A 14,760-nucleotide genomic window follows, 5' to 3' on the forward strand; every position below is an offset into this window, starting at 1 on the left:
TTATCAATTTTTTCTCATCATTTTGATTAAATATAGTTTTATGACCAATTATTTTACTTCTAAATTGATTAATCGATGTTTGTCATCATGAATAACAGTTCGTAGAATATTTTATATTCCAAATTATTTACTCATCTTTAATATTTCGAATTAGCAAGATGATATTGAAATCTAAAATCTCGTGTCTATTTTATATTCTCAAAATATTTACAAAATTTACATGAAACCATATAATGCAAATGAATGAATTAAATGATTTAATTTAATTTAAAGTTTTCTATTATTTTAATTGTGATTTCAATAATTGAATATTTACTGAAAAATTTTTAGAAATTAACGTTTTATTTTAAATTAAATTAAAAATATTAAAATTAAAGTTTTTATACAGTTTTTTTTATACATAAAATATCAAAATATTCGAATTATAAAACATTTGGATAAACATTTAGAATGTTTAATCATTGAAATATTCGGATGATAGATCTTTTATTCGATTATCGGATTTATACTAAAGATTCCATTGTATTTCGATGGAAAATTATGTTTTTCTTTATTTTTAACAAGAAATTTCATTTTTCATCTAAGATTCCAAGACTACAAAATATACCATTATTGCAGATATATATTGTTGCTTCATTTAAAATGATTATGAATGATTTATTTCATCCTCTTTTTCTTTTAAAAAATCAAATTAAAAGATTAAAAAGATGTTAAAGCTTAACAATAGAAAATCTATACTCAACGAACAAAAAATGTACTATTTTCTATTTATGTGTTTTCAACAAATTAAAATATTTACGAATCTCTTATGACTTCCGTGACGAAAGAAAGCTTTGGCTGGTTTTAAAATAGGCCTAGAAAAATATTTTGGTAGATGGTTAATGCGAAATAAACGGGAATTAACGTCAGCTTGAAAACGTGCCAGGTCCTTTCACACGATTCCAAACCCGAGGACGTGTCGGCGGAATTCCCTGACATGGACAATCCTTATTTTCGGAACGTGTCATCCCGTCCTGTCCGTGATTATTTGGGGAGTTAGTCTGCTGACTTGTTCTCATTCGTCACTTAGCTCTTCCAACAGCAAACAACGGACTAGGAAGTTGTGCTGTAAACTTTTAATTCTTGGTAAATTACACTAGCAAATTGATACTATAAAATAAAAAATTTCTATTATTTATTGCGGTTTTATATTAAAATTATCATAAACAAAAGAAATATTGAATAATAGTTATTCAATATAGTTATTAAAATTTTATTTTGATTATTTTTAATTTCATTTTTTATTTTTAATTTATTTTTATTTTTAATTTCATTTATTGTGCATTTGGTTAATAATTCAAAACTTTTATATTATTTAAAAAAGAAAATTTGAGAAGTGATTATAAAAATAATAATTGAAATTATTACTGAAATTTATTGAAATTTTATTTAATTTTTTTTACTGAAATTTTAATTAATTTTCTTTCATTTTCTTTTATTTTTAATTTTATTTATTGTGTATTTAATCAAGATCTAAAGATTTATATTAAATTAATATACAATTAATATTTTTGCATATCACCTTATATATATTTGTTTTAATATTTGAAATTACTCTTTAAATTTTCTATCTTCTATTTTGCCTTATATATATCTTATTTTATTATATTATAGATAAAATTATTAATATTAAATTTATAAAAAATTTATTATTTCAATGCATGTCTATAACATCATTAAATAATAATTAAAACATTAAATAATTTTCAATTTATTAAACAAAAAATTAATTAACTTCACATCATTTAAAATCAGCTTAGCTCTGAAATTGTCTAATAAACATAAATAAAGGATAAAAATTATCAAAGATCTTATTATGAATTTTTATTAAGAAAAAAATCACAAATATTTTGAATAAAAATTATGTTTAAATAAAAAATTCATATGCAACCATAATTTTTAAAGAAAATTATTAAATAATTATATTGTATCTAACAGTATAATAATATAACATTTTTGAAATATTCCAATGTTGAAATTAAATATTTTTGTTTAATTGTATAGTTTTTATTGATTACAAAAAATAATATTTAATTTTAATTAGTCAATAATTCGATTAATTTTTTTTACATCATATTCATTTCTTAAATATTATATGCTTTCAAATATTCAAAATCAAATTTCACGATGTTAAATTGGAAATAATTCTTAAATAAAATAATAAAATTGTTTTATGTATATCGAAACATATATTATTTTAGGAAGTGTTAAAGAAATTTACAATATTATAATCTATAGATTATATAACAAAAAAAAAATTATGTTTTAAACATATTTTCATATTTAAGTCATTTTACGTCATATTCAAATTATAAGTATATTTATCATTAAAATTCATATTATGTATAATTTATAACAAAATAACTTAAAAATAATATTTTGCAGATAAAATAGAGACAAGTAACTAACAATAAATTTTCGATTTTTATGTATTTTAGAAATTAAATATGCAATAATATTTAATCATTATATATATATATATATATATATATATATATATATATATATATATATATATATATTACGGTAATTTATATAAAATTAAATTTTATATAAATTAATATATTTATTATAATTATTTTGATATAATATAAACTTGAATTAGACATTATTTATTCCAACATATATATTTCAAAAATATTTATTAAAGACAAAGCAATATATGTTTTCTTTGTTTCTTGCTATTTGAAATATTTTATTCTTATAAAAAGTTATGCATTTTTTTTTTTTTTAATCTTTTTAAGACAAATAAAGGAATTTGAAATTGAATTTTTATATTAGATATTTATTTATAATTTTTTTTAAAAATACAAATATATTTAAATTTTCATTAAATCATTTATAAATACATAAACTTAACTTTCAGGAAATAATATTTTTAAAACAATATTATACTATCATTTTACTTTTCAATATACAAGAAAAGTTTTTCTTTTTTAAAAACAATTTATTTATTTATTTATTTATATTTAATAATAATTAAAATATTTTAATTTTTTTTATATATATTTTATATGTATATGATACATACAAATAATTAACATAAAAAAAAATTAAATTTTAAAAAAAGAAAAATATTAAGTAATATTAAATTACTTATTATTATTTAAATCTTTTGTGACTTATTAAATTATACTATTAAATTTTATATACAAAATATAATATATATATACAAAATATAATATATATATATATATTTTTCTGAAATATCCGTGAAAAATCGATTTTCAAAACCAATATAGTTAGTATGAAAAAATATCGGTTCAGATTTATTATTAAATTAAAATTGAAATATAATAATTGAAAAATTTGCATTAGAAAAAACCGCTCTATCTTTGTTATATTATTGTCATACTTTATATCCACTTCAAAACTTAAATTACTTATATTTTAATAAATAATCTTTTATCTTAATCTAATCGATATTTTTATATGTTAATTTTTATGTTTGATCTTTTCGATTCTCTAAAGATGTTTCATAAATATATTAACATTTACATTTATTAATATATATATTATTAAATTATATATTATTATATTTATATAAGATGTTAATATATTCATGAAAAAATTTTGAAAGATCAATTCTAAAGCCCAAAGCAATTATAAAAATATATATTATATTAATTAAACCTTATTTAATTATATTAAAGATCCATAAGCAATTTAAGTTAGCAATTTAATTAAATAAAACATAGAATGAAAGAATTCTATTTATTTTAAATTATAATTTATAACTTAATGAATAAATGTCAATTGATTTTTATATATCAATTTTTTTATTTATTATAAAATTGATTTTCCTATATTAAATATTATATATATAATATTTTGTTATATGTACTTACATTTATAATTTATCTAAAATCTAAATATTTAAAATAAATATTGCGATATAAACTTCTAACATGTATTCATTTTTCAATTTCTACACACATTTATATAATTCATTAATTCATGAAATTTTTAATAATTTATCTTAGTTTTAGCAAACGAAATCGAAACGAAATTAGTGGATCATTCACAGGTTAAAAATAGTTTAATATTCTAACTGTGTGTAAATTCACGTTAATATATTACGAGCGCAATGCCAAGATTCATGGATTTGCATTCATTCTGCTTCGTTCAAACAATTCGTTGATTCACTTTTCGTGATTGATATTATATACACTAAGAAAGAAATAGAGATGACATTCTTTTTTGCTATTCATAACTTCTAATAGGAAACAAAAATATTTCATAAAATAATTTTTATCACAAAATATTTAAAAACTATCATTTTTATTAATTTTGTAAATTTTTATTTGGTAATTGTAAGTAATTTAATTTTTGTTTCCAAAAAATAATATTTTTATTATATGAAAATTAAAGAGAATTTATCAAAAAACTATTTTTAGCGATTTTAATTATTTTGAATTATATTATTAAAAACATTTTTTATTTTAATTATTTTTTTCTTCATACTAGTATTAAATAATCATTTTTAATTTTCGAATGATATATTTTACAAAAAAATTTACAAAAAAAAATTATATTAAATTAAAAATAATATATAATCATTGATTATAATAATATAGCATTGAATTGTATATACAATTAACACACATATATATGTATAGAACTCAATACTATTATAATATAGCATTAAGTTATATTATAATTAGCATAATATATACATGCATAATAATGTATGCATGCAATATATAATATATTCTACATACAATTATACGATATATTCTATAATATATAATATATTCTATATATAATTAAGAATAAATAAGTTTTTTCATTCTGATCGTGTTTTATACCTAGTTATTAGCTAAATAATAGTAAAAAATAAAGACTAACATAAAACTTCTTGTTTAATTTTAATTAGAATAGATTAAATTTATATTAGGACAAATTAATTTATTCTAATTGTATATATGATTATCCCTGGAAGAAAATATTCAATTAAATTTTAAAATCATAGATTTTTATATTTTTTAATATTTATTACTTATTTCTATATTTGTAATTTCAATGAAATTTTCAATCTATATAACTGATATAAATTTACAAAAAATATTATTTAAAATCTATAAGACTATTATTTATGTTAGATTTAATAAATCATTTATTGATTTGTTAAATAATTCAATAGAGATTTAGAATTTTCAAAAAAAATTTATGAGTTTTTAAGAAAAAAATATCACACAAATACGCGAATAGAAAAAGAATATATGAAATATTTTCTAAATATAATTTAGAGTATTCTAAATATAAAAGAATATTCCAAATATAAAAATTGATTTTCAATGTATGTATATTTACTAAGACATTTTTATGCAATATCAGTATAGTATATTTTGTGTAAATGTATTCATATGAATAATTATATATATATATATATATATATATATATATATATATATATATATATATATATATATATATATAATATATATATATCTTGAATGTTGTTTTTTTAATATCTTACATATTTTATATATTTTATAATCTTTTATGTATATTTACAATATATCTATTTCTTCTAATTTTCACAAGTCTTAAATTCTGAATTCAGCTATCACCTGTAATCATCGGCAAAAATAAAAATAAAGATCTATTAAATCTCATTCAAGTTTCAAATGAATTTTAATATTCACAAATTAATTAACAATAAATCATGAAAATGAGACCAAAAAACTGTTCTTTCTAATGAAAATTCAATGGAAATATGATGAGTTTCTTAACACAATGTGACTTGAAGGATGTGTCATGAGGATTTTCTATTTCATAGCGAATGACGCATACAGTTACATTATGGACTTTTTTTTAAAAAATAAAGAGTATAAAAAAGTTTTCAATTATGTAGTTTTCTTTACATATATATTTTATACGAGTATTGTTATTCAATATAGTTTTGGATTTTGTTGTATTTTTGTCGTTCTACGATTTTTTTTTTTTTTTAATGTATTAAAAAATCGATACATCCACTATCAAGAATTCCTCTTTCATTTTTGATACCGTATTGAATGTGTTAATATGATACCAACACATTCAGAAAATATTTTAGTATTTTTAATAGAAATACAACAAACAAAATATTTTCATCAATATCAACAAAAGACAAAATAACAATAATTCATAAAAATTAGAAATTGATTGGAAATTAATCATAATAAAAAAAATAATCTTTCATTGTATAAATAAAGAATGAAGAGAACTATATCCTGGTACAAACATCGATAAAGATAAATAATATTGGTGTAAGCAGTAGCATCATCAAGCAATCCATTATAAAAATTTACATTTTGCTGATTGACGATATAACTAGAATAAAATCTATTATAGAATCTTCATTATTTAAACTAATAAAAAGTCAAGACTATAAGATATAATTTCGATAAATTTTCAGATAATGAAATATATTTTCTTAGATGAATTATTTATTAATTATTTCAGATTTTAAGAAAAATAATATATTTATTTACAACAAAATTGAAATAATTATAATGAAATAAAATAATTTTTTATAAAATTAGAAATCTCACAATGTTTTAATTGCCAAATTGCAAATATATTTTTATATATATTTTTTTATAAAAAAATTTATAAAAAAATATGCTTGATAAATTTTTCTATCTAACTTTTCTATTTTTTAATATCAATAATAATGGATTGTTCAATATTATATATATTATATTATATAGCACTTTCATCTTTTTTTCATCTTTTAAAATTTCTTTTTATATATATTATGCAAATGTCTTTTTAATATCAAATTAATTTTTTTTAATTATTATAAAATATTATTATAAAATAAAAAATATTGTCATAAGAAGAAATACAGATTATTCGAATATTAATAATCGATGAGAAATTCTATTAAATCAATATCTGACATTATAATAACACTATAATAAACAATTAATATTCATTACAATAAAACTTTATTTATTCTAATTATTAAAATTGAATTATTTATTCTTCATTTATTCTATTAAATAAAATCATTGCACAAAATTTTTAGAATAATCGATAAATTCGGATAGAAATTTATTTGCTATCTTTTGTCAATTATTGTTATGATTCAATGATTTCAATAATTAAGATCATTATATACGACTCATGTTGATTTCATTTAATTATATACTACGTACGTTCGTATAATTGAAAGCACGAATAATAAATTTCATTTAGGAATTCACGTAATTAACAATAAGCGAAAACTGAAACTACTTCATATAAACGAAGTTTCATTAAATAAAATTTTATTATACTTATATTATATTTTTATATTTATTTTAACTTTCTTGTAATTCTCAATTCTGATTAGTATTAACAATTAATCAATATATATGAATATTTGAATAGATTTATTTTTAATTGAACGCACTATTCAAGAAATACGATACATGGAATCATTACATTTTTAAAGTTTAAGATATAAAATCTCTAATAATTTAAAAATTGTTTTATTTAATTAATATAAAATATCTATATTTAATTAAAATTCTTAATATTTTTGATCAATAATTGTTAAATAGCACGTAGATAATAATAAACTTGACAAAATTAATTATTATTTAATTTAATTTTTTTATTATTTAATTTAATTTAAAATATTATTTAATTGATATTCATACAAACGATTTTTGCGAAAACATAGATAGTAAAAATAAGTACTCTTTGAAATTATGAAATTTTTGATACTTGAATATTTTTGTATATCAATTTTTATATTTATTATAATCTCTAAAATCAAATCCAAAGATCCCAGAACATGTAGATTAACATTTTATATATAATCAAATTATAAGAAACTTAAATTATTCAAATACTTCAAATTATGCATAATAAAAATAATACGATTTTAATTCAGAATTATTTGGTATAATTTCCATTCCAACTTCAATATTATAATTTTATTAATAATATTAATTTTTTTCTACAAATTAAAACTATTTGCACAAAATTTTTATTGATTTTAAATCTTCTATTATACTATTATAAAATTCTAATAAAAATATTTGTTTATTTAACATTCGAAAAAATTATTTTTTTATATTGAATCAATATGTATTTCCAGATTTTCGAATAAAATCAAAAGAGATCGAATAAATTGCACGTCTATGATCTGTGTAAAAAATCGAAAAAAGTGACGTATATTAATAATAAATCGATAATTTTTTATACAAGAAGCCACAAGCTTTCATGAATGAATTGATATAAGACCAAGACTGGAAACTACTAGTGATGTAGTGATAATACTTTTTGGTGTTTTCCACGATTTATATCCCTCGAACATTTTGAATAAATAAAATATCCTTTGAGATATATTATTGCGAGATAGATATTTTCAATTGATTATTAGGAAAGTTAGAGTAAAATTTGAAAAAAAAATGAACACAAAGTTTAGAAATTACAAATTACAAAAAAATTTGCTCGTTACAATAATTTGCAATTTCGATGTAAAGTAACAATAAAATTAAAGATGTAAAGTTAAAGAAAATTAAAGATATATTTATGTTGGAATTGCGATAAAATTATAAAAATTATAAAACTGTTGGTTAAAGTATATGTGATACATTTAATATTTATTTATATCATAATCTTATTATAAATAATGCTTAGGATTTACTAATATAATTAATAATTAATTACGATTAATACAATAAACGAATACTTATGCTTTCGTGTTATATATAATTTAATGGCTATTTCGTTTAATAATTTATTTAAAATGAATCTGTTATGATAAATCTTTTTGATTTCATATTTAATAAATATTTTATTTAATTTAGCTATATTTATTATTAATTAATTATTAATTTATTTATATTATATACTTATCTGAAAAAAATAATAATTAAATAATAATAATTATACTTGATTCGCTTTGTTATAAATATTTTTATTATAAAACAATTATATGTATTTTTATATTTTTATATTTTCGTTATCATTACTTTTATTATTTATTATTGTACATCTAATATGAATGTAATATCAAATCTCTATAATCTTATTTAAGTAGATTTAAATGAATTTCTGAAAAAAAATCTATTAGTCTAAAATTTTTGGAATTTTATATCTTTCGAAAATTTTAAGATTTTCAGAAAATAATAAGAATATCTAATAATAAAATACTATATTAATATAGCTATGGTCTAAATCATCCTCATCAGGAAGTCATCGAAATATTTTTCATACATTTCGAAATTTATGAGAAGAGAATGTATATAATTATTTAAAAATTGCTCATCAAAATATCGCAAAAAGATTTAATTTTAAAATAATTATTATAGAATAATTATAGAATAAAATATTTTTCCAAGCAAATATTTTTCTAGTTTAATTAATTAATTAAAATTATTATTTGAAATAATATTATATAATATTAATATTTTATTATTTTATATATTTGAATAAATTTTGGAAATTATAGAAAAGAGCTAGAAAGAAATAAAAAAAAGCACATTTTATAGATTATAATTATATTGAAGTATGTTATCAAAAACTTTATTTTTAAACAATTTTATATATATTATTTTTCAAAAGTTTAAAAACAAAAATCAGAAATTTCAAATAAAAATATAAAACATATTAAACTTATTTATTTCAAATCTTGATGATAGATAATATATAATAGAATAATAGTAACAAAAATGATGATAAAATCTTAAGTATTATTTATATATATATATAATAGTAATAATTGTAATATATAAATAATAAATCAAAATAATTATTTCACTTTTTTTAATTATTTCTCTTTTTAAGTAAATTTTAAACATAATTATTATATTATTATATCTAATAAATTTATTGTAATTGACATACGATTAAATTTTAATTTTAATTTAATCAATATCAATTTAATAAAAAAATGATTTAAAATGAAAGATCTATTTTCCCTTTCATCTTTTCATAAATTATCATTATAGATAATGCTAGATAAAAATGTAAAACCAAACATCTAACGATATAATTATCCTAATTCAATATTTTAATCTGCAATGTCAAAAAACTATATAATATTGATAAAATATTTTTATTATTATATTTTTTTATTTATTTATAATTTTTTAATAAAAAGTGAGCAATGATTAAAATCTCCTGGAGATTAATAAAGAGAAATTTATGTCAATAAATAAATAATATATCATAACTTATATTAAAGTCATTAGAATCGATTATTCTAAATTATAACTAATTATTATAAATAATTATTATAATTACTAGAATATATAAATAGAATATATAACATTAAAAATATCGTTAATATTTTATAAACTGAAACAAAATTTATATAAAATTAAATAATATATACATGTGGACATAGGATAATTCCTAATGAAAAAATAAAAAAAAAAAGTAGAATAAAATTTTTTATTTGAGAACTTCTTTCTTTTTTTTTTTAAATTTAAATATTCGTTTAAATTTTCAATAAACTATGATATTCTAAGATTTTTGAAAAAAATTTTTGAAGTGTCTATATTATTTTAAAATTATTTCAAAAATAATTTATTTTTTAAATAGCAAATACATTTCATAAAGAATTAATATATTTTATATTTCATAAAAATTAATATATTTGAAATTAGAATTTATTGATCACATCACAAAATAAATTATTTGTGATTTAATATTATTATATTTAATTTTAATGAAAATAATTAACTAGTTAATAGATAATTATCAAATGTTTAAATAATTACTATTTTTTATTATTAAACACTTACTATATTCGATATTTATTCCAAATATTATTTAGAATAAATTTTTAATTAAAAAAATGTTTCTTTTCAAATATCAATTCTTCAATTCATTATTTTCTAAATAATTTCACTCCACTGAAGTCTGCTTCATTACAGTTAGCAGAATAATATTTCTTTAACTTGGAAATATATATATCATCAGAAAACTTCTATTACAAGCCTATATTTTATTATCAATTATTTTATAAAACAATGATTAATGATGTATTATATAGATTTTGGATTAATCAAAGTTTAAATTCCATAATGAAGAAAAAATTCCATAATGATTCGAAATATAAAAGAAAGGCTGAGAAGTGAGGGAAGACGCGAAACAAAAGTAAGATAACGAAAGAAGAGACGTTTCTCCGCAATTTTGACGTCAGGTTGGCGACGTGCCATACCCTCACACGGCATCTCAGCATCGAGAGAACGTGGGAGTGGAATTCCCTGATTCTCACGAGCCTTATTTTGGGAGCGGCTCGTTCAGCCGCCCGGAAGCGGGACTAACAAATTTGGAGCGGTGGCCCATTTTTTCCCGCCGCTCCCTAGCTTGCTCTGGCTCAACCGAATTCACCGGCCAATTCTTGGAACCAGTCTTTCTTCGGAATCATCAACCTTTTATTTTTCTTTCGATTTTCCTTCAACGATTTATGTTTTTATTCGTTTCATATTATATAGGAGGGAGATGGCACCAGTCTTTCTTCGGAATCATCAACCTTTAATTTATTTTTCTTTCGATTTTCCTTCAACGATTTATGTTTTTATTCGTTTCATATTATATAGGAGAGAGATGCATATTGAATGAGATATTGAATTTCTTCAATATGGAAAATCTGTTCAGAATAATCATTTTTTTTTTTTATTTCCTAGTGATAATTCTTTATATACATTCTCATTTAAATCATTATATGAAGCATAATAATACATACACAATTGAATGTTGTTAACATCAAAAATGAAATTTTTGTATTATTAATGATTAATTTCTTTTTAATATGTCTTATTATATAGTTTCTTATTAGAGATATTTATTGGAAAACTATGATATGAATTGTCCAATATTTTACTTTTAATATTATAATAATTATTGATTAGATTTTTAATTTATTACTTATTCGAATTTATGGACACAAAGAATGATTATGAAAGAATATTGTATCTTGCAATTTTATTTTTATTTTAAATATACACTTACTTTTTTTTTAAATTTTTAAGATATTAAATTTATTTTTAAATTTTTTATTAAAAATTTTTTATTTTGAATAGTTTTCTTTACTTTTTTTCAGTTAAAATATATTATATAAAAAACAAATTATATTAATACAAATAGAATAAAGAAGTAATAAACGAAATAATATAGAAAGAAAATTCAATAAGATTGATTGCAAAATTTTTTAATGTAGCTAAATTATTATATAATTAGTTGGTTAGACTGCAAATCAAAAACATTAAGAAGTTAAACAAATTAAAAATTTAAAAAGTAATTCATTTGTTTATTGAATCAAATATTGATAATGCAGAAAAATTTATCATAAATAAATTATTTAAAAATTATTAAATTATTAAATTATTTAAAAATTTTAATAAAAATATGTTAGATCAATTACTATTTAGATATAATTATAATTAAAAACTAAAATATTACACAGCAAAAGAAGTAATAAAAAATATATAAAAAACCAATCTGGATTGACACAAAAGTTTTTAAAAAAAGTATTATGTTCTTAATAGCATAATATTTAATTAATATCTCTCTCTATATATATATTTCTCTCTCTCTCTCTCTCTCTCTCTTTCTCTCTCTATATATATATATATATATATATATATATATATATATATATATTTTAAAATCATCATTTTTATTATAAATATAATAAATATTTTAAAAAAATAAAAGTTAAAAAAATTTTAATGTTCTTATATTCAACGTGATAATTAATTTTTTATATTTATAATTATTATAATATCTTCAATTATTTATAATACATTATATATATTTTTTTATGCACAATATGAAATCATTATGATTCAATTATGTTGATTTTATAGTTCTCAAGTTTAACAACAAAATTAAAAATAAAAAAAATAACTTGCAACATATTGTATTATAAATAGATTAAACATATGCATTAATAAGGTTACATATTCTTGTTCAATTTAAAATGATTTTCAGCAATGATTTGCATTTTTAGCGAGAATGCAATTTTTGAGTTTTATTAATTATTCTTTAATAATGTTTTATATTAGTCTACTAACTAATGTTATATTGAATGCATTACTTATTTCTTTACCATTATTTGGATTTGCAAATCGATTTTTACATCTCTTGACAATATAATGTAAATCATATTTTTAATATAATCTCATAAAAAAATCTAATGTTAATAAATCTTTTAGATCATTTCTCAGATCGATATGTTCCAATCTATTTATTGTTGAATATTAAAAGTATTGTTTATATGTAGATATATTTGTATATATATGTACATTTTATTTAATAACACACAAAATTTTCTTCAAAATTAACATAAATAATACATATTTTATTAGTATAAATATCATGATTAATAATAATAATAATAAATAATAATAAATATTATTAGTAAAATAATATAGTTAATATTAATAATAAATTATTATATAATCTTTCTATTAAATTTTAATTACTTCTAAGCTAATTTTCTTTTATTTATTTATATTTGTCTATCTCACATATTCTATAGTCTTCTTGATAGAGATGTAAGAATTGGAAAAATAATTTTCGTATTTTTTTTTAAGTATTTTTATTTATAAATATTATATAGATATTTATTTTTCATTGATATGTAATATATAATTTATGTAGATTTCTTTATATATACATTTGAAAATATATTTTTTATAAATTTTTCTATATAAAAATAAAATAAAATCAAACAATGAATAAGTTAAATATAGATTATTCGCATTAAATTTTAATTATTTTGTATTTATAATTTATTATTATTTATACTAAATTATAAAATTATGCAAAAAGATAATAATATTTAAGCTATTTTAAATTCTAAGAACTAAAACTTCAAAGTTCAATGTCATATATATAACATATATGTATATTAATTAAATATAAAATAATTAAATAATAAATCAATTTTTTTCCGAAATTTATATCGGAATTTTATAGATTACAAAGAAATGAAAAGATATGTTTAATAATATTTAAACTATAAAAATCCTAATTTGATTAACAATTTTTCTTACACTTTCCATTTAAAAAGTACTATTTTTATTAATACAAATTTTTATTGACAATTTAAAATAATTTAATTTTTATTTTCAGTAAATAATATTTTTATTAGAATATTTTTAATATAAAATATTTAATTATATTATTATTAGATTTATTATTATATTTTTATTAGATTTATCTTTTTAAATTAGATTTTAAATAGATTAAAGAAAATTACGAGAACTTTTATTTTTTAAAAACTATTATATTATAATTAATATGAATATTATAATTTATATGAAAATAAGAATTAAAAAAAGTTAAATATTTAAAAAAAAATTAATGCTATCTTGTTACACTTTAAAAATTAATTTAGAATAAAATTTATCGTTTGCATGTACAATATTTAGAATATTAAAAATAACTTTTTTTTATTTTTTTATACTAAAAAATAATCATATTTAATTTTGGTCTTTTTGTTTCATCTCAATATTCAGATTTCCAAGAAGAGGTTCATCGTATTTGAATATCTTTTCCAAGAAAAATAGTGTCATTATGGAAGAAGCCTACGTATCTGACAAAGTACAGCCTTCACCTACGCAATTGCATTCTTCTATGTATATCTCTCGCTTCCTTCCCTAGAAAGGACGCACAGTTTGCAAACAGGCAACTGTTACGCTCGAATAAATGAATAGCTAACGGTTCGATAACGATCACGTGGCCATGTCACTTTGACAACACCCACCATTCTGGATCTTGGAC

The sequence above is a fragment of the Apis mellifera genome, linkage group LG13, assembly GCF_003254395.2.
Source record: "Apis mellifera strain DH4 linkage group LG13, Amel_HAv3.1, whole genome shotgun sequence".
NCBI classification, from domain to species: Eukaryota; Metazoa; Arthropoda; class Insecta; order Hymenoptera; family Apidae; genus Apis; species Apis mellifera.